The sequence below is a fragment of the Hyla sarda genome, chromosome 1 (assembly GCF_029499605.1).
Source record: "Hyla sarda isolate aHylSar1 chromosome 1, aHylSar1.hap1, whole genome shotgun sequence".
In the NCBI taxonomy this organism is placed as follows: Eukaryota; Metazoa; Chordata; class Amphibia; order Anura; family Hylidae; genus Hyla; species Hyla sarda.
In genome coordinates, this window is record NC_079189.1 from 457,404,496 (window position 1) to 457,425,609 (window position 21,114).

At 43.9% G+C, this 21,114-nt stretch overlaps 1 long non-coding RNA gene and 1 other non-coding gene across 2 annotated transcripts in view; both read right to left on the reverse strand.

The window, feature by feature from the left end:
- Positions 1-21,114, reverse strand: part of LOC130284006 (uncharacterized) — a 45,877-nt gene that overhangs the window by 13,611 nt on the left and 11,152 nt on the right. The window lies entirely within an intron of this gene.
- Positions 13,839-13,910, reverse strand: TRNAA-UGC (transfer RNA alanine (anticodon UGC)). Its single transcript has one exon. It is a non-coding gene; the product is annotated as a tRNA-Ala (tRNA).

Consider the following 21,114-nt stretch of genomic DNA (forward strand, 5'->3'; position numbering starts at 1 on the left):
GGAGCGATAACAATAAACCATAACTGATTAAATGAAACATTCGCACTTTCACAGTCGGGGGCGCTGAGAGGCAGGGGCTGGAACAGGTGGTATCTCACCTGACGGAGGACCGCCAGCTCGATTTTAAGAGACAAGTACAAGCTCTTTCACTGCAGCCACTTCTAGCTTTATGCACCCACTTATCCAATGGCAAAGAAGCTGAATGTGCTCCTGTCCAAGTTTCTGGTACTGCAGTCCCACCCTTTTCAAGTTGACACTCAGAGCATGGGGTGCACTGAGAGGCAAGGGCTGGAACAGGTGGTAGCTTGCCTCGCAGCAGACCGCCAGCTTGATGCTCACCAGAAAGGGTAATCAAAAAATTAAAATAAATTAAAATTAAATGAAAATTACATAAAAAATCTGCCACATCTAGACACTGCAGCAGTGATTCTAATAGCAATGCCTGTAATCTGCATGTCATACTGAATAACAGTATTATTTCACTAACACAGCACACTCCCTATGCGTGTTTGAACAAAGCAAAGTGTTCTACACCCCTATTGAGGCTCTCTGTAGGCCTGAAATAGCCATTTTTAGTAGCAATTCGCCGCAAATAAATTCAACCTGAACCAAAAAAAAATTATTATTCCGGCGAACTGGCCGAATCGAATTTTACAAAAATTCACTCATCTCTAATAATGGCTGCGTAGGAGTGGGGGTTCGGGGAGGGCGGTAACAAAGATAGATTGTTTTCAAGACAGGGTGCCTTCAGCTGTTTCACCACTACAACTCCCAGCATGCCCTGACAGCCAATAGCTGTCCGGGCATGCTGGGAGTTGTAGTGGTGAAACAGCTGGAGATACACTGTTAGGAAAACAATCATGGCCAGTATAGAGGAAGAGAGGCGAAAGCAAGCCCAGGCCGGACTCAGATGATGTCACGCCTATCGGGTGACGCCCCTTCCTCCCTCGCACATGGCGGGAGCCTGAGCAGCTCCACTGACTGTAATAAAAGATATTTATCTGCATTTTATTTAGAAAAAATTAATAAAGGGATATAATCAGTGAGTGTCAGGGAGAGATTGGGGTGGGGGGGGGGGATTAGGGACAGTTTTGTTGATGGGAGGTACTTAAAGTCAAAATGGGCTTGGTCCCCAAGGGGTTAACAACGCAGGGCGTAAATGTACAATTCTATAAAGCACGCTATGGAGCTGAGCATGCTTCATACCGGGTTGGTCCTGGCTGCTATCAGCAGACAGAAACCGTGGCTAAGGGTGCGTTCACATGTGCGTATTTTTGCTGCAGATCTGCTGCAGATTTTCTGTAGCAAATTTTGCTACCCATTGAAGTAAATGGGCAGCAAAATCTGCAGCAAAAATATGAACTCACCCTAATAGCGGTCATTGCAGATCGAGCTGATGTCCAGCATTAACCTTAGTTGATTGCGGCATCAAAAAGTTGCAAAAATCACTTGCCAGTAGCTCAGGGTAGGTGATCAGAACATCATGGCCAAATCCCGATCCGATCTGTTAATGGAGGGAAATCTCTTATCTTATTCCCTGCTGTCCAATCGGGGCTCCAATGCTTTAGGAATCTATGGTAGACTGGAGCAATGGAGCACCAATAACAAATAATGAATGAATGAATCACCCCCCTTTCGTATTTTTTAAATAAAATTATGTAAATAAACATATGTGGTTGCGCCTTGTGCGTAAAAGTGCAAACTATAAACTACTTAGTATACTATAAAAAAATAAAAATAAAAAAATAAAAGATCAAAAGGTCATATTAAATCAAAAATGGTACAGATGAAAAACTGTAGCTCATGGTGCAAAATATTTTTTCCCTCTATACAGAAAAAAGTTATATGATTTAAAAGAGGACAATTTTAAGCAGACTCATTTTCATACACAGTGGCCCTCATTTACTTAATGAGTGTTTCTTCATTTACTCTGTGTATTTTTCTCCCTGATTTACAAATGTGTCGTATGGGGAAAAAAAATTGTGCCCCCCGCACAGCGCAATCATATACCCACCGCAGCACATTTTATATATGCCCCCCCGCACAGCGCATGTTATATATGCCCTCCTGCATGGCGCATGTTATATATATCCCCCACACAGCGCATGTTATATATGCCCCCCGCAAAGCGCATGTTATATATGCCCCCCGCACAGCGCATGTTATATATGCCCCCCTCGCACAGCGCTATCATATGTCCCCCGCACAGCGCAATCATAAGCTCTGGTAGCGCTATCATTGACAAGCATTTTATTAGCAGAGCATCTCTCCAGGAAGCCGCTGACCGATGCTCTGCTAATGCTCCGCTTGTCAGTGATAGCGCTTCAGAGGCATATGTGTATAGAAGCGAAGTGGGGAGCAGATATATAGCGTTATCTGGTCCCCCCTTCGCTTCTATACACAAACCTCCTGAGTACAAACACCACAGCTGCCCCATCGCCTCCCCCATCCCCGGTGTTATAATTACCTGTTCCCGAGGTCCACGCTTCTTCTGGCTCCGGCGTTGTCACTGTGCGCACTGACGGTGACGTCGCATTGGGGACGTCACTCGTCATTGCGCATCGCAGCGCACAGTGACAGCGCCGGAGTCAGAAGAAGCGCGGACCTCCGGAACAGGTAATTATAACACCGGGGATGGGGGAGGCGATGGGGCAGCTGTGGTGTTTGTACTCAGGAGGATTGTGTATAGAAGCGAAATGGGGACCAGATAACGCTATATATCTGGTCCCCACTTCGCTTCTATACACATATGCCTCTGAAGCGCTATCACTGACAAGCGGAGCATTGGTCAGCGGCTTCCCGGAGATGCTCTGCTAATAAAATGCTTGTCAATGATATCGCTAACGGGAGCTTATGATTGCGCTGTGCAGGGGACATATATAACATGTGCTGTGCGGGGGGCATATATAACATGTTCTGTGCGGGGGGCATATATAACATGCGCTGTGCGGGGGACATATGATTGCAGTGTGCGGGGGGCATATATAACATGCGCTGTGCGGGGGACATATGATTGCGCTGTGCGGGAGGCATATATATATATATATATACACATGCGCTGCGGTGGGTATATGATAGCAGGGCGGGGGACAAGATATATAGAAGCTGTCGGGACATAGACAAACCCCCCAGCGATTCTATATATCTTTCCCCACAGCAGCTCTTCTATTTGAGAACCCCGCAGGGATCCCTGAATGGCTCCTCAGTACGGCCCATTCAGGGATCCCGGGGGGGAATTTGAAAATGAAAGTAAAATACATCGTACATCTCTGGGGAGTGGACCATGCCACCCGCTCCCCTGCTTAATAACTCTTGATTGGATCGGGTCTCAGAAGTGAGACCCGATGCGATCAACCCCTTTGCCCCTGTACTACTACCCCCAACATGGAACAGACCCTGTTCCATGATGGGGGTAGGATTTAGTCAGTTTTGAGTAATTTCCCGACAGCTCAGAGCTGTTGGGTTTTGGTGAAGAAAAATTCACAGGTTTTCCTGTGAGTTTTTCATCATACTCCGAGTGTTTTTTCTTTTTTTTCGGGAACACGCCCCTTTTTGTGATAACCATGCCCATTTTGACGGGTTTAAAAAACACTCAGAGTGATGATATATTGTTGGGTTGTGCCACCAAATTTGTGCCGCACAACCCGACAAAAAGAGTCGGGTTGACATTAGTAAATGAGGGCTGGTTAGTATTAAAATAAAATATACAGTCATGGCCTTAAATGTTGTCACCCCTGACATTTTTCTAGAAAAGGAAGTATTTCTCACTGAAAAGGATTGCAGTGACATATGTTTTGCTATACACATGTTTATTCCCTTGACATAATATCACACCAAACTCCAAAAATGGTCGGGACAAAATTATTGGCACCCTTTCAAAATTGTGAAAAATAAGATGTGATGCTCCTTTAAACTCACCTGGGGCAAGTAACAGGTGTGGGCAATATAAAAATCACACCTGAAAGCAGATAAAAAGGAGAGAAGTTCACTTAGTCTTTGCATTGTGTTTCTGTGTGCCACACTAAACATTGACAACAGAGGGTGTGCAACCAAATATTAAGTTAAGGGTACCAATAATTTTGTCCAGCCCATTTTTGGAGATTGGTGTGACATTATGTGCACTTTGCTTTTTTTTCCTCCCTTTTTGGTTTAGTTCCAATACACACAAAGGGAATAAACATGTGTATAGCAAAACATTTGTTACTGCAATTCTTTTCTGTGAGAAATACTTCATTTTCTTGAAAATTTTCAGGGGGGCAAACATTTACGGTCATGGCTTTAACCCCTTAAGGACCCAGCCATTTTACACCTTAGGACACGGCCATTTTTTGCACATCTGACCACCGTCACTTTAAACATTAATAACTCTGGAATGCTTTAACTTATCATTCTGATTCCGAGATTGTTTTTTCGTGACATATTCTACTTTAACATAGTGGTAAAATTTTGTCGATACTTGCATTCTTTCTTGGTGAAAAATCCCAAAATTTGATGAAAAGTTTGAAAATTTTGCATTTTTCTAACTTTGAAGCTCTCTGCTTGTAAGGAAAATGGATATTCCAAATAATTTTGTTTTTTATTCACATATACAATATGTCCACTTTATGTTTGCATCATAAAATTGACGTGTTTTTACTTTTGTAAGACACCAGAGGGCTTCAAAGTTCAGCAGCAATTTTCCAATTTTTCACAAAATTTCCAAAATCACAATTTTTCAGGGACCAGTTCAGGTTTGAAGTGGATTTGAAGGGTCTTCATCTTAGAAATACCCCACAAATGACCCCATTATAAAAACTGCACCCCCCAAAGTATTCAAAATGACATTCAGTAAGTGTTTTAACCCTTTAGATGTTTCACAGGAATAGCAGCAAAGTGAAGGAGAAAATTTACAATCTTCATTTTTTTTACACTCGCATGTTCTTATAGACCCAATTTTTTTATTTTTACAAGGGGTAAAAGGAGAAAATTTATACTTACATTTGTAGCCCAATTTCTCTCGAGTAAGCACATACCTCATATGTCTATGTAAAGTGTTCGGCGGGCGCAGTAGAGGGCTCAGAAGTGAAGGAGCGACAAGGGGATTTTGGAGAGTACGTTTTTCTGAAATGGTTTTTGGGGGGCATGTTGCATTTAGGAAGCCCCTATTGTGCCAGAACAGCAAAAAAAAAAAAAAACACATGGCATACCATTTTGGAAACTAGACCCCTTGAGGAACGTAACAAGGAATAAAATGAGCCTTAATACCCCATATATACCCCTGCATATGTAAAAAATAAAAATAAAAAAAAACAATTTCACTAAAATGTGTGTTTCCCCCCCAAATTTCACATTTTTGCAAGGGTTAATAGCAAAGAATACCCCCCAAAATTTGTAACCCCATCTCTTTTGAGTATGGAGGTACCCCATAAGTTGACCTGAAGAGCACTACGGGTGAACTACAATGCTCAGAAGAGAAGGAGTCATATTTGGCTTTTTGAGAGCAAATTTTGCTCAGGGGCATGTCGCATTTAGGAAGACCCTATGGTGCCAGGACAGCAAAAGATACCCACATGGCATACCATTTTGGAAACTAGACCCCTTGAGGAACGTAACAAGGGGTACAGTGAGCATTTACCCCCCACTGGTGTCTGTCAGATCTTTGGAACAGTGGGCTGTACGAAATTTTTAATTTGCACAGCCCACTGTTCCAAAGATCTGTCAGAAACTAGTGGGGGGTAAATTCTTACTGCACCCCTCATTACATTCCGTGACGGGTGTAGTTTCCGAAATGCGGTCACATGTGTTTTTTTTTTTTGCGTTTGTCAAAACCGTTGTAACAATCAGCCACCCCTGTGCAAATCACCTCAAATGTACATGGCGCACTCTCCCTTCTGGGCCTTGTTGTGCGCCCCCAGAGCACTTTGTGCCCACATATGGGGTATCTCCATAGTCGGGAGAAATTGCATTACAAATTTTGGGGGGCTTTTTTCCCTTTTACCTCTTGTCAAAATGAAAAGTATAGGGCAACACCAGCATGTTAGTGTAAAAATTATTTTTTTTTTACACTAACATGCTGGTGTAGACCCCAACTTCACCTTTTCATAAGGGGTTAATGGAGAAAAAGCCCCCCAAAATTTGTTAGGCAATTTCTCCCGAGTACGGCAATACCCCATATGTGACCCTAAACTGTTGCCTTGAAATACGATAGGGCTCCAAAGTGAGAGCGCCATGCGCATTTGAGGCCTGAATTAGGAATTTGCATAGGGGTGGACATAGGGGTATTCTATGCCAGTGAATCCCAAACAGGGTGCCTCCAGCTGTTGCAAAACTCTCAGCATGCTTGGACAGTCAACGGCTATCCGGCATTACTGGGAGTTGTTGTTTTGCAACAGCTGTAGGCTCCATTTTGGAAACAGTGGCGTACCAGATGTTTTTCATTTTTATTGGGGAGGGGAGGGTGTGTGTGTAGGGGTATGTGTATATGTAGTGTTTTTTACTTTTTATTTTGTGTTAGTATAGTGTAGTGTTTTTCGGGTACAGTCACACAGGCGGGAGGTTACAGCGAGTTTCCTGCTGCGAGTTTGAGCTGCCGCGCAAAATTTGCTGCATTGCAAACTTGCAGCGTGATACTCACTGTAAGCCCCCTGCCCATGTGAATGTACCCTGTATATTCACAGGGGGGGGGGGGGGGAACCTCCAGCTGTTGCAAAACTACAACTCCCAGCATGCACAGTCTGTCAGTGCATGCTGGTAGTTTTAGTTTTACAACAGCTGGAGGCACACGGGTTGGGAAACACTGAGTTAGGAAACAGACAATGTTTCCCAACCAGTGTGCCTCCAGTTGTTGCAAAACCACTACTCCCAAACATTCTCAGGCATGCTGGAAGTAGTAGTTCGTCAACATCTTTAGAGCCAGATGTTGCCGAACTACAACTCCCAGCATGCTTGGAGTTGTAGTTTTGCCACATCTGGAGGACTACAGTTTGCAGACCACTAATACAGTGGTTCCCAATCTGTGCCCTTCCAGATGTTGCAAAACTACAATTCCCAGTATGCCAAAACTGTCCAGGCATGCTGGGAGTTGTAGTTCTGCAACATCAGCATGGTCCTGGCTGTCTGTGACAACCGGGATCATGCAAAATTAACGGGCGGTCGGGTCCCAGAGACCCGATCAACCCGGTATCGCCGCAGATCGCAGGCCCCCCTCGGCATTTGCCTACATGGCCCCCCTCGGCATTTGCCCTGGATGCCTGCTGAAGCATTTCAGGAGGCATCTGCTTCCGATCCCCGCCCGGCGCGCGGCAGGGGCCGGAATTGTTCATGACGTACGCGTACGTCATGGGTCCTTAAGTACCAGGTTGTCATGACGTACGCGTACGTCAAGGGTCCTTAAGGGGTTAAAACCTAAATAAATTATGTATTGTTGTAATCGTTTGGACATACAGAAAAAAATTTAAGTGCAAAAATAAAAAATTCCTGCAACCTTAAGGCTAAGTTTCTACTTGTTTTTTTTGTCCTGCTTTTTTTGGTTTGAAAAAAGAAAAAATGCCTGAAAAAACACAATTGCAATTTCCTGTGTTTTTTCATTTGTGTGGAAATTGCATTTTTGGCCCCTTTGGCGTTTTTTTATGGTACCCAAAATTTGTTGGGTACCAAAAGAAAAAAAAATGCAGTAGTGATGAAAAATATTTATTTAACGAAATTTATATTTTTTATAATGAAATTTTAATACATTTTTAACCCCTTAAGGGCCACGGGTTTTTCCGTTTTTGCACTTTCGTTTTTTCCTCCTCACCTTTTAAAAATCATAACCCTTTCAATTTTACACCTAAAAATCCATATGATGGCTTATTTTTACTTATTTTAATTCTACTTTGCAGTGACATCAGTCATTTTACCCAAAAATCTACGGCGAAACAGAAAAAAAAATCATTGTGCGACGAAATTGAAGAAAAAATGCCATTTTGTAATTTTTGGGGGCTTCCGTTTCTACGCAGTACATTTTTTGGTAAAAATGACACCTTATCTTTATTCTGTAGGTCCATATGATTAAAATGATACCCTACTTATATAGGTTTGATTTTGTTGTACTTCTGTAAAAAATCATAACTACATGCAGAAAAATGTATACGTTTAAAGGGGTTGTGCGCTGCCCTAATTTTCGGAGCTCCGCTCACAGCGTCCGGAAGTTCATTACTCCGAACGCTGTGTGCGGGCTTCCGTGTTTGCGGCCGCCGGGCGTGACGTAACGCCGGCATCTCGCCCGCCCCCTCGTGACGTCTCGCCTGCCCCCTCGTGAAGTCACGCCCGCCCCCTCTACTAAAGTCTATGGGAAGGGGTGTGACAGCGGTCGCACCCCTTCCCATAGACTTTTGTTGAGGGGGCGGGCGAGACGTCACGCTTGGCGGCCGCAAACACGGAAGCCCGCACACAGCGTTCGGAGAAATGAACTTCCGGATGCTGTGAGCGGAGCTCCAAAAGTCAGGGCAGCGCATAACCCCTTTAAAATTGTTATCTATTTTTCCGCATATGGGGTGGTATGAGGGCTAATTTTTTGCGCTGTGATCTGACGTTTTTAGAGGTACCATTTTTGTATTGATCGGACTTTTTTATCGCTTTTTATTCATTTTTTTCATGATATAAAAAGCAACCAAAAATACTTTATTTTCGACTTTGGGATTTTTTTGCGCATACGGCATTGACCGTGCAGTTTAATTAATTATATATTAATATAGTTCAGACATTTACGCACGCGGCGATACCACATATGTTTATATTTATTTTTATTTACATGGTGTTTTTTTTATGGGAAAAGGGGGTGATTTGAACTTTTATTAAGGAAAGGGTTAAATCACATTTATTAACTTTTTTTTAACACTTTTTTTTTTTTTTTTTGCAGTGTTATAGCTCCCATAGGGACCTATAACAATGCACACACTGATTGCCAGCACTTTTCACTGCAAAGCCATAGCTTTGCAATGATCAGCGTTATTGGCGGTCGATTGCTCAAGCCTGAATCTCAGGCTTGGAGCAATCAATCGCCGAGGGGACACGCCGGAGGCAGGTAAGAGGACCTCCGCTCGTGTCCCAGCTGATCGGGACACCACATTTTCACTGCGGTAGTCCCGATCAGCCCCGCTGAGCAGCCGGGCAGCTTTCACTTTCGGTTCAACTTTGAACACCGCGTCTAAAGGGTTAATAGCGCACGGCACCGCGATCGCTGCCGCGCGCTATTAGCCCCAGGTCCCGGCATCAGATGCCGGGACCGACCAGATATGACCGCGTGACCCCGCGTTATATCACGGGAGCCGGCCAAGGACGTAAATATACGTCCTTGGTCGTTAAGCGGTTAATAAAGTGTGTGTGTTTCACTTTTTTTTTTCTCTCTTTTTTGAAAATTTTTAGGTAGTACTACTACTCCCAGGATGGAACACACTGTTCCATGATGGGAGCAGTAGTCCCTGTACTAATAGGCATATCGACCGATGCGATCGTCCATAATATAGCAGAGATGCGAAGTGACTCTATACAGCGCTCGCATCTCTGCACTATACTCTGGCCAGTGATTTGAATAGAACATCACTCATTCATATTTCCCGCCCAGAGGGGTGATTAGCCAGATAGTTGCAGCCAATCACAGCTCTCAGAGGGAAATATGAATGAGTGATGTTCTATTCACATCACTGGCCGGAGTATAATGCAAAGATGCGAGCACTGTATAGAGCCATTCCGCATCTCTGCAATAGAAGGACGATCACAGCGATGTCAGGAGTGACACTTGCTGTGATCTTTCCTTAATTGCAGGTGCTCCAATCATGGAGCACACTCTGTTCCATGTTGGGAGCTGTAGTACCTGCAGTTAAGGAAAGATCACAGTGGATGTCACTTCTGACCCCCGCTGTGATCCTCCTGTATAATGTATAGATGCGGCTGGCGGCTCTTCTATGGTCCCCTGCACTGACGTATATATACAACTATTCATATTTCCCACAGAGAGCTGTGATTGGCTGGACCCATCTGGCCAATCACAGCTCTCTGCGGAAAATATGAATAGGTGTATATATACAGCAGTGCAGTGGACCATAGTAGAGCGGTCAGCCGCATCTATAAATTATACAGGAGGATCGCAACAGAACCCGGGGCGATCTGTCAATTAGTACAGGTACTACTACTCCCATCATGGAACAGTGTGTTCCATGCTGGGAGTAGTAGTAGTACCACCTAAAAAAATAAAGAATAAAAAATGAAAAACACACACACACACTACATTTTTATTGCCCTGCCCGCCCACATAAATTGATCCCTGTTTAAAAATTAATAAAAATTTAGTTATAAAAAAATAAATACAATTTTTTTATTATTTTTTTTATTACAATGGTACCCTACAAAATTTTATTATAAAAGGTATCTCCATCACTTTTTTGGATCGCTAAAGTAGAAAAGAGAATAAAAACCGCCTGAAAAAATGCCAAAGTTAAAACCCACATGGCATTTCTTTTACTCCCGTAGAATTCTATGGGAGTAAAATGCCACAATTTCACGGAAAAAACGCCAGTGGCTCAACATGCTGCCCAAAGAATAAAAAAAAAAAAACGCCAAGTGGAAAAAGAATTTAGCGATTTCTCATTGATTTACAGCTAACATCTGGCTGCAGCTTTTTATGGCCATGCGGCAGAATTGGTGTTTTTCTTGGCATTTTTCCCCAGAAATAAATAAAAAAAAAGTTGAAACTTAGCCTAAGGGTTTAAACCTTTGTGCAACTGTACAAAAGTGTCCAGGATATGCAGCTACACTCCCGCCTCTCAGACACACCTGTGCCACGGATCCGCCGGCACCGCCCCGGCTTCAATGAACAAATCCAACCAAAGAAAACTGTTGTCCAGCTCAAGGTGATCTGATAAAACTTGCCTTGACTGAAAATTCACATCAATTCCACAAGACATAGGAACAGGAAACTACTGACGCGTTTCTCGCAATACAGCGCTTAGTCATAGAATGATTCCAAATACACAAACCTGTTAAAATATACACCAAGTTACATCACATGATTACGTTAAAAGAGATAGCTGGAAAACTTGTTCTGGATTCCTACTTCAGTACACTGGGTTTGATTTCGACATGAATCGTTAAGGACCGCATTCACATTTGAAATTACTTAACAGATGTATTTGGCTCAGAATCAAAGGTTGGTGAAACATTTAAGGCGATGTTCACACTAAGAGATTGGCCCTCATTTACTAAGAAAATCGGGTTGTAAGTCTATGTTGCTTTCTTACCCGACTGCTTTTTTCCCTGGTATTTATTATTATGTCGCATCCTGTTTGTCGCACGTGGGTTTTGTAGGTTTTGGTTTCCAACTCCTCTGAGCTGTCGGGAAAAAATCCACAACAATTCAACAAATTCGGGTTGGAAACCTTAATAAATACGTGGGAAAGCTCAGAAATGTCGGGTAACGCCCCTTTTTCGGGTTTGGGAGAATCCACATCGGGTCTGTCGGGAAAAAATGTCGCAGACTGGTGCACGATGTCTGCGACATGGCGCAGACAAAGATGCGACAAAAAAACCCGACAAAAGAGGTCGGGTTTAGAATAGTAAATGAGGGCCATTGAATTTATTAATATACTGAGATCATATCTAGCCTTTGGTTTAGACCTAGGGGAAGGACTGTTTTAAGTACCAACATCCAAAATGTTTCAATTCCCTTAACTTTGAGAGAATCCGTACTTCCATCATGTACTTCAATGAAGTGATGGGTCAGGGCAGAAATGCCCACTTTCGAACCTTTTGTATCTGAAATGTGCCTCCTGATTCGTACCTTCATTTCATTGCTACTGGATCCCACATATTGTAACTGTGTGCAAGATGCTAAGTAGACTATATATGTGGATCAGCAATTAATATAGTTTTGAATATGATACGTTTGATTTGTGGTGTATGATGTTAAACATCTGGTGTGTCCACATCCTACATTACCTGTGTATTTCAACCAGGGTGTGTTTTTTTGCTCAACCTGGGTGCTACTCTTATTGCTGCTATACGTACTAGGGGATAGTATTGATCCCAATGACGGACCCCCTTCTAGGTACGACATTCGCACCAGATGCGATTATATCTCTCAATGTTATATTCACCTGCAAAACTGGTAGGTATTTTAATATAATTTGTTTTATTGCTGCAAACTGCACACTAGAAGCTGTTACAAATGCTGGCTTTCTCCTTACATTTTCCCTATTTGTTATTCCTCTTTTTTCATTCCTGTTTTTATTACCATTTTTTTTTTTTATTCTCATTGCCTTCTGTTTCATGTTTTTACTACCTTGATCTTTTATTCTATTGACAACCCTATCCAAGTTCTTTTTGGTGTAACCCCTTACCCTTAGCCTCTCATTTAGTTGTTCTACCTCTATTGAAAAAGTATCCTACAATGTAGAATTTCTCCTTAATCTACATAATTCCCCATATGAGATATTTTCGATAACATGTTTCGGATGGCAAGATGTTGCCATTAGAATAGAATTAGTAGATGTCTCCTTCCTGTACGGACTTATAATAATTTTATTGCGCTGGGTAGTCAGTGTTATATCCCAAAAATAAATCTGAGATTTAAATTATTGTCATTAACTGTATGAGTCAAATTGTTGCTTTGTACCCCTCCAAATAATGAGTAGGTTGTCTATGAAACGCCCTATCCATTGGATGCAATCAAAAAAAGGATTGTTTGTAGTAAAAATATATTTAATCTCCCAGAAAATCATAAAAATGTTTGCTAACATTGGAGAATATTTGGCTCCCATGGGAGCTCTCCCTGGTCTGAAGGAAGTATTCCTGATCAAACATGAAAAAATTGTGATCAACATAAGAAATTCCTTCAGACCAGGGTGCTATAGTTTTTTAGGCCAAAAAAATAAAAAATAAAGCATCCAAACCTTCTTTCCAAGTGATTGAGGGGTACAAAGCAACAATGTCACATGTGGCCCACGAAAAGTGGTCCTCCCATTTTTGGTCTTTTAACATGGCAATAGTGTGTCCTGTGTCTCTAATATACGTGGGGGTAATTTTGGTTAATGGCTGTAGGTAGACATCTACCCATTCCCCTAATCTTTCCACAAGGGAAAGGGGGCAGGAAGAGTCCCTTGTGGATTTTCAGCAATTAATGGAATATTGGTGTTACTGGATTCTCCACACACAAATATTTCTCCAACTTTTCACTCAAGACACCCAGTGCTACTCCCTCTCTCAACACTTTCTGTGGTTCATGTTCAGTGTGGTACACATCATGGGAAGATTTATCAAAACCGGGGCAGAGAAAATTTGGACTAGTGGCTCATAACAACCAATCAGGTTGCTTCTTTCATTCTAAGGGTATATTCACACGTGCATACTTTCTCCTGCAGATCAGCTTCAGATTTTGCTACCTATTGAAGTCTATGGGTAGCAAAATCTGCAGTACGTGTGAACTTACCCTAAAAAAAGCATCTGAAAAATCAAAAAAGCTATCTGATTAGTTGCTATGGGAAACTGGTGAACTTTTCCTCTGAACAGGTTTTGATAAATTTCTGTCTATGATAGCAAACAGCACAGTGACTGTTTTTCACCCTATAGATAGGCAGACTGACTGATTACAAATTTGGGGACACCTGTGATACTAGTTGCAGGACGCATGTTAGTTTATCATGTCCCTATTGTCAAATTATTACTTATGTTTTCTATAAGTACCATCATTTTTGTCTAAGCCAATTATTTTGTTTTTCAAAATAATTCTGTTAAGCCTCAATTCAAAAGCAAGGTCAGTTCATTTTAAGTATATAAAAAGGCAAACAATAGTTATTTAACAAAGGTAATTAATAAAAAAAATTCCTTGGAGATGCCGGGGATTGAACCCGGGGCCTCATACATGCAAAGCATGCGCTCTACCACTGAGCTACATCCCCTTTAATAAGAAATATCCTTCCTGAAATCAGTACATGTGCTATAGGAACTGTTAAACAAGATGTACTCGTGTTAAAGGACAACTGCAGCGGTATAACACTTATCCCCTATCCACAGGATAGGGGATAAGTGTTTGATTGCTGGGGGTCCGACCGCTGGGACCCCCGCGATCTCCCTCATGGTGAGCGCTAAGGCGCGTAGTGTCGACCTTGAGGTCGACGGTGATGCCCCATCTCCTCCCCGTCCCCATACAGTTCTATGGGGAAGACGGGGAGGCACGAACGCTGCCTCCCCGCCTCTCCCATAGAGATGTATGGAGGAGGCGTGCCGGCTGCAACGTCATGCTGCGGCCGGCACACCCCCTGCACAGGACAGCCGCGGCCCCGTACAGGAGATCACAGGGGGTCCCAGCGGTCGGACCCCCCGCGATCAAACACTTATCCCCTATCCTGTTGAAAGGGGATAAGTGTCAATCACACTGCAGATGTCCTTTAAAGGAAAACGGTCACCCGTTCACCCGCACTATAACCGATACATCGGGTTATAGTGAGGGTGAACAGGAGACCGATGCAGGGTCTCGGACTGCTATGCCTACTAGGGATCGACCGATTATCGGTTTGGCTGATATTATCGGCCGATAATGAAGATTTTGGACATTATCGGTATTGGCAATTACCCTGCTGATATGCCGATAATGCCCTGTCCCTCGCCCCGCCCAGAGACGACCAACGCTACCGCTGCCCCATTGCCTCCCCATCCTCTGGCCACATACCGCCGCCGCTGCCCCATTGCCTCCCCCATCCTCTGCCCACATACAGCCACCGCTGCCCCCCCATCCTCTGCCCACATTCCGCCGCCGCTCCATCACCTCCCCACCTCCCCGTTTCCCGGGGTCCGCGATCCTTCTAGCTCCTGCGCTATTGTTGTGCGCTGCGTAATGACGAGTGACGTCCCCAACGCGACATCACAGTCAGTGCGCACAGTGACAGCGAAGGATGTCGACGGAGCCAGAATTATCGCGGACCCCCAGGAACAGGTAATTATAACACCGGAGATGGGGGGAGGCGATGGGACAGCAGCGGTATGTGGGCAGAGGATGGGGGGGAGGCGATGGGGCAACAGTGGTGGTTAGACACAGGACCCCAGGACAGGCAGGGGGAGAGAAGCGGGTGTCAGCTGCGGTCTCTGGCCCGGCAAAAGCCACTGCAGTTCATCGATTTAAAGTGTACGCTTTAAATCATTGATCTGCAACGGCTTCTGCCCCGCCAGGGGGTTGAAATAGCCGATAACTTATACCGGAATATCGGTATAAATTATCGGCTGTCGGCCCGAAAGTTGACAGATTATCAGTATCGGCCCTAAAAAAATCGATATCGGTCAAACTTTAATACCTACCTGCAGTCTGGAGCCCCGATCCTCCAAAGGTCCCCCTCTTCCAGTGTGTGGCAGTGGAGGACATGGAGGCTGTTGGGGCAATGTTAACATAAATATACATCAACATTTAAATGACCACCAATACACCTTTTCACTAAGATCATTAAGGTCATTTTAGTTAATGGCAACCAATTAGCAGATTTAAGCATATATAACGCTTTGCAATGCATTATATATGCTAAAATCATTATCCTCACTGTCCCCGGGGGACGTTTGTGCCCTCAGGGATGGTGAAGATATTAAGTTATAAAGTCTCCCCGGCCGCCCGGAAAGTAGTCCCCTGGGCGGGGACTTTCACCTACAAGCTCCGTTCACAGCGGCCGTGGCCCTGCCCCGACGGCTTGAATAAAAGCTCGCGTCGCTGCTCTGCTCCCTAAGCAGATGGAGCAGAGCGGTGACATGAGCAGTCATTCAAGCTGTCGGGGCGGGGTAAAGGCTGCAGCGAACGGAGCTGGTAAGTGAAAGTCCCCGCCCAGGGGATAACGATTTTAGCATATATAACACATTGCCAAGCGTTATATATGCTAAAATATGCTGATTGGTTCCCTTTAACCCCTTCATGACCAAGGGTTTTTCCATTTTTGCACTTTCGTTTTTTCCTCCTTACCTTTAAAAAATCATAACTCTTTCAATTTTGCACCTAAAAATCCATATGATGGCTTATTTTTTGTGCCACCAATTCTACTTTGTAATGACATCAGTCATTTTACCCAAAAATCTACAGAGAAACGGAAAAAAAATTCATTGTGCGACAAAATTGAAAAAAAACCCACAATTTTGTAACTTTTGGGGGCTTCCGTTTCTACGCAGTACATTTTTTTGCGCGTAAGCCATTGACCGTACCGTACCACATATGTTTATTTTTATTTACACAGTTGTTTTTTTAAATAGGAAAAGGGGGGTGATTCAAACTTTTATTAGGGGAAGGGTTAAATGATCTTTATTCACTTTTTTTCCGCACTTTTTTTTTGCAGTGTTATAGCTCCCATAGGGACCTACAACACTGCACACACTGATCTTTTACATTGATCACTGGTTTCTCACTGACGTCACAAGCGTGCGCCCATAGGAATGGAGGAGCAAAGCATCGAGGAGGAGGATGCGCGGGCATGGTTAGTTACCTGCTCAATTGTGTCCCCAGACCAAAGGAGCGGTGGTCGGAGCACTGAAGTGGGGCAGTACACTGTATATGGCTGAAGCCTGTATGTCTGTGGGGGAGCAATACTGCACCTAATGTGAGGGAACTATACTGCACCTAATGTGAGGGAACTATACTGCACCTAATGTGGGGGAACTATACTGCACCTAATGTGGGGGAACTGTACTGCACCTAATGTGGGGAACTATACTGCACCTTATGTGGGGGAACTATACTGCACCTAATGTGGGGGGAACTATACTGCACCTAATGTGGAAAACTATACTGCACCTAATGTGGGTAAACTATACTGCACCTAATGTGAGGGAACTATACTGCCAACCTAATGTGGGGAAACTATACTGCCAACCTAATGTGGGGGAACTATACTGCCAACCTAATGTGGGAGAACTATACTGCCAGCCTAATGTGGGGGAGCTATACTGCCAGCCTAATGTGGGGGAGCTATACTGACACCATAATGTGGGGGAACTATACTGCCAACCTAATGTGGGGGAACTATACTGCCAACCTAATGTGGGGGAACTACACTGCCAACCGAATGTTGGGGAACTACAACCTAATGTGGGGAGACTTATACTGCCAGCCTAATGTGGGGGAACTGTGCTGCCAATCTAATGTGGGGGAACTACAACCTAATGTGGGGGAACTATACTGCCAGCCTAATGTGGGGGAACTATACTGCCAACCTAATGTGGGGAAACTATACTGCCAACCTAATGTGGGGAAACTATACTGCCAACCTAATGTGGGGGAACTATGCGGCCAACCTAATGTGGGGGAACTATACAAAAAATATAAAATTGTACTATTCTGATCCCTATAACTTTTATTTTTCTGTATATGGGGATGTATGAGGGTAATTTTTTGTAGTTTTTATCGGTACCAGTTTTGCTTTGATGGGACTTTTCAATAGCTTTTTAGATATTTTTTTATGGTATTTAAAGTGACCAAAAATGTGCAAATCTGGTTAGTGCACTATTACGACTTTTGGGGCACCACATTTTGCCCAGGGCCACGCTAAGCCTAAAACCTTCCCTGGTAGGACGGACATGCTCCTCCTCCAGACCTCCCCTGTAGCATGCGCGGCACGTTCCGTTACGTCACGCAGAGGCGGAGTCACAGCAACGCAAGGGTGAGGGCGGCACGGCCAGGTGGTTACTGCTCAATACCAGCGGCATTACTCTCGGTATCCCACTCTCCCAGAATGGCTTACGTCAGCCAATATCTGCTAGAGGTGATTTTTTCATTTTTAAATCATCAATTTGTAATAAATTGTGTAATTTATTGGTTATATAATTATTATTATGATAGTGTACGCTAGCACTACCATCTTTCTATGGATTCTCTAGTTAGTTAGTCACCCTAATGTTTTAGTTTAACAGCTTTAACCCATTAAGGACGCAGGGTTTTTCAGTTTTTGCACTTTCGTTTTTTCCTCCTTAACTTTTAAAAATCATAAACCTTTCAATTTTCCACCTAAAAATCCATATTATGGCTTATTTTTTGCGTCATCAATTCTACTTTGCAGTGACATTAGTCATTTTACCCAAAAATTCACGGCAAAACGGAAAAAAAAATCATTGTGCGATAAAATCGAAGAAAAAAGCCATTTTGTAACTTTTGGGGGCTTTCGTTTCTACGCAGTGCATATTTCGGTAAAAATGACACCTTATCATTATTCTGTAGGTCCATACGGTTAAAATGATACCCTACTTATATAGGTTTCATTTTGTCGTACTTCTGGAAAAAATCATAACTACGTTTAATTTATACGTTCAAAAATGTCCCCTTCTGACCTCTATAATTTTTTTTTTTTCCACGCACAGGTACGCCATTGACCGTGCGGTTTAATTAATGATATATATGTTTATAGTTCGGACATTTTTTCGCGGCGATACCACATGTTTATATTTATTTACACTGTTTTATTTTTTTATGGGAAAAGGGGGGTGATTCAAACTTTTATTAGGGAAGGGGTTAAATTACCTTTATTAACACTTTTTTTTTGCAGTGTTATAGCTCCCATAGGGACCTATAACACTGCACACACTGATCTCTCATGCTGATCACTGGCGTGTATTAACACCCCTGTGATCAGTGTTATTGGCGCTTGACTGCTCCTGCCTGGATCTCAGGCACGGAGCAGTCATTTGTCAATCGGACACCGAGGAGGCAGGTAAGGGCCCTCACGGTGTCCTGTAAGCTGTTCGGGATGCCGTGATTTCACCGAGGCGGTCCCGAACAGCCCGACTGAGCAGCCAGGTTACTTTCACTTCAGACGCGGCGGTCAGCTTTGATCGCAGTGTCTGAAGGGTTAATACAGGGCATCACCGCGATCGGTGATGTCCTTTATTAGCCGCGGGTCCCGGCCGTTGATAGCCGCCGGGACCGACCCGATATGACGCGGGGACACCGCGTGACCCCGCGGCATATCGCGGGTGCCGGCGGAAGACGTAAATATATGTCCTTCGTCGTTAAGGGGTTAATGATAACAGCTATTGTTTATTTATTTTATATATATTTTTCAGATTTTTTTTTTCCTCAGCCATGTAAACTAAGAGTTTATTTCTTCTTCCTTCATGCTGCATTTTTATTTCATTTACTCACTCGTTCAGTCTCAGTCAGACCCATCTGTGTCACATATTAAAGGGGCAAATGGCTCCTCCTGATAGTTTAGATTCAAATATAGATTGTTCTGATTTATTGTTTTAACCCCTTCCCGACCTATGGCATACCTGTACGTCATGAGTGGGAAGGTGTTCCCGACCCATGACGTACAAGGTACGTCATGAAAATTTTTGCCGCTACTCACGGCATCCCGCAGCGCCTGGTAAGATGGTGGCTATCACTGATAGCCATATGGAAAAAACTACCCTAGGGTAGTAAGGGGCCAAAATCAGACTCAATAACTAAACCCCAAGGCCGAAGCCCGGGGTGTAAACCCCTATTGCTTACCCCTTAAAAGTTAACTTTTATTAATATTGGTTAAAAAGTAATTCCCACAACAAAACGATTAAAACTGACAACCATGTGATCCAAATATATCAGTGGGTGCATCTATAGGATCAATGTCCTCTCAGGTACTAGGTAGCCCTGCAGTGGCTGCCTGTTCAGGGGATCACTCTGGTGTCACTTAAAAAATACACACAATTGCCGCCTCTACATGTTTCGCCGCCTCCGCGGCTTTCTCAAGAGGCAATGGTGGCAATGGCTGCCTCTATGAGTTTCAAAACTGCAACTCCCAGCATGCCCAGACAGCCTTTGGCTTTCTGTGCATGCTGGGAGTTGTAGTTTTGCAACATCTGGAGGTCCACAGTTTGGAGACCACTGTATAACTACAAATCTCAGCATGCTCAGTCTGTCCAGGCATGCTGGGAGTTGTAGTTCTGTAACATCTGGAAGAGCACAGATTGGAGACCATTATACAGTGGTCTCCAAACTGTGGACCTCCAGATGTTGCAAAACTACAACTCCCAGCATACCGGACTGCCCAAGCATGCTGGAAGTTGTAGTTCGGCAACATCTGATCCTTCAGATATTGCCGAACTACAACTTCCAGCATGCCTGGGCAGTCTGGGAGTTGTAGTTTTGCAACAGCTGGAGGCACATTGGTTTGGAAACACTAAGTTAAGTAATAAACTTTCAAGTGTTTTGCAACCAGTGTGCCTTCAGCTGTTGCATAACTACAACCCCCAGCATGCACGGACAGCCAAAGGGCATGCTGGGAGTTGTAGCAGTATGCCTCTAGCTGTTGCATAACTACAAGCCCCAGCATGCCCTTCTGCTGTCACTGCATGCTGAGATTTGTAGTTTTTGCAACAGCTGAAGGCACACTGGTTGCGAAACACCAGTTTGTTATCTAACTCCGTGTTTCACAACCAGTGTGCCTCCAGCTGTTGCAAAACTACAACTCCGAGCATGCACGGACAGCCAAAGGGCATGCTCGGAGTTGTAGTTTTGCAACAGCCTGATGTTTGCCCCCCCCCCCCCCCCCCCAATGTGAATGTACAGGGTTCACACTCACATGGGCGGAGGTTTACAGTGAGTGCTGCAAGTTTGAGATGGCGCAAATTTTGCGCTGCAGCTCAAACTCCCAGCAGCAAACTTGCTGTGAACCTCTGCCCGTGTGACTGTACCCTAAAAACACCACACTACACCTACACTAATCTAAAATAAAAAGTAAAAAACACTACATATACACATACCGCTACACAGCCTCTCTCCCCAATAAAAATGAAAAACGTCTGGTACGCTACCGTTTCCAAAACGGAGCCTCCAGCTGTTGCAAAACAACAACTCCCAGTATTGCCGGACAGCCATTGACTGTCCAGGCATGCTGGGAGTTTTGCAACAGCTGGAGGCACCCTGTTTGGGAATCACTGACGTACAATACCCCTATGTCCACCCCTATGCAAATCCCTAATTTAGGCCTCAAATGGGCATGGCGCTCTGTCACTTTGGAGCCCTGTCGTATTTCAGGGCAACCGTTTAGGGACACATATGGGGTATCGCCGTACTCGGGAGAAATTGCCAAACAAATTTTGGGGGGCTTTTTCTTCTTTAACCCCTTATGAAAAGGTGAAGTTGGGGTCTACACCAGCATGTTAGTG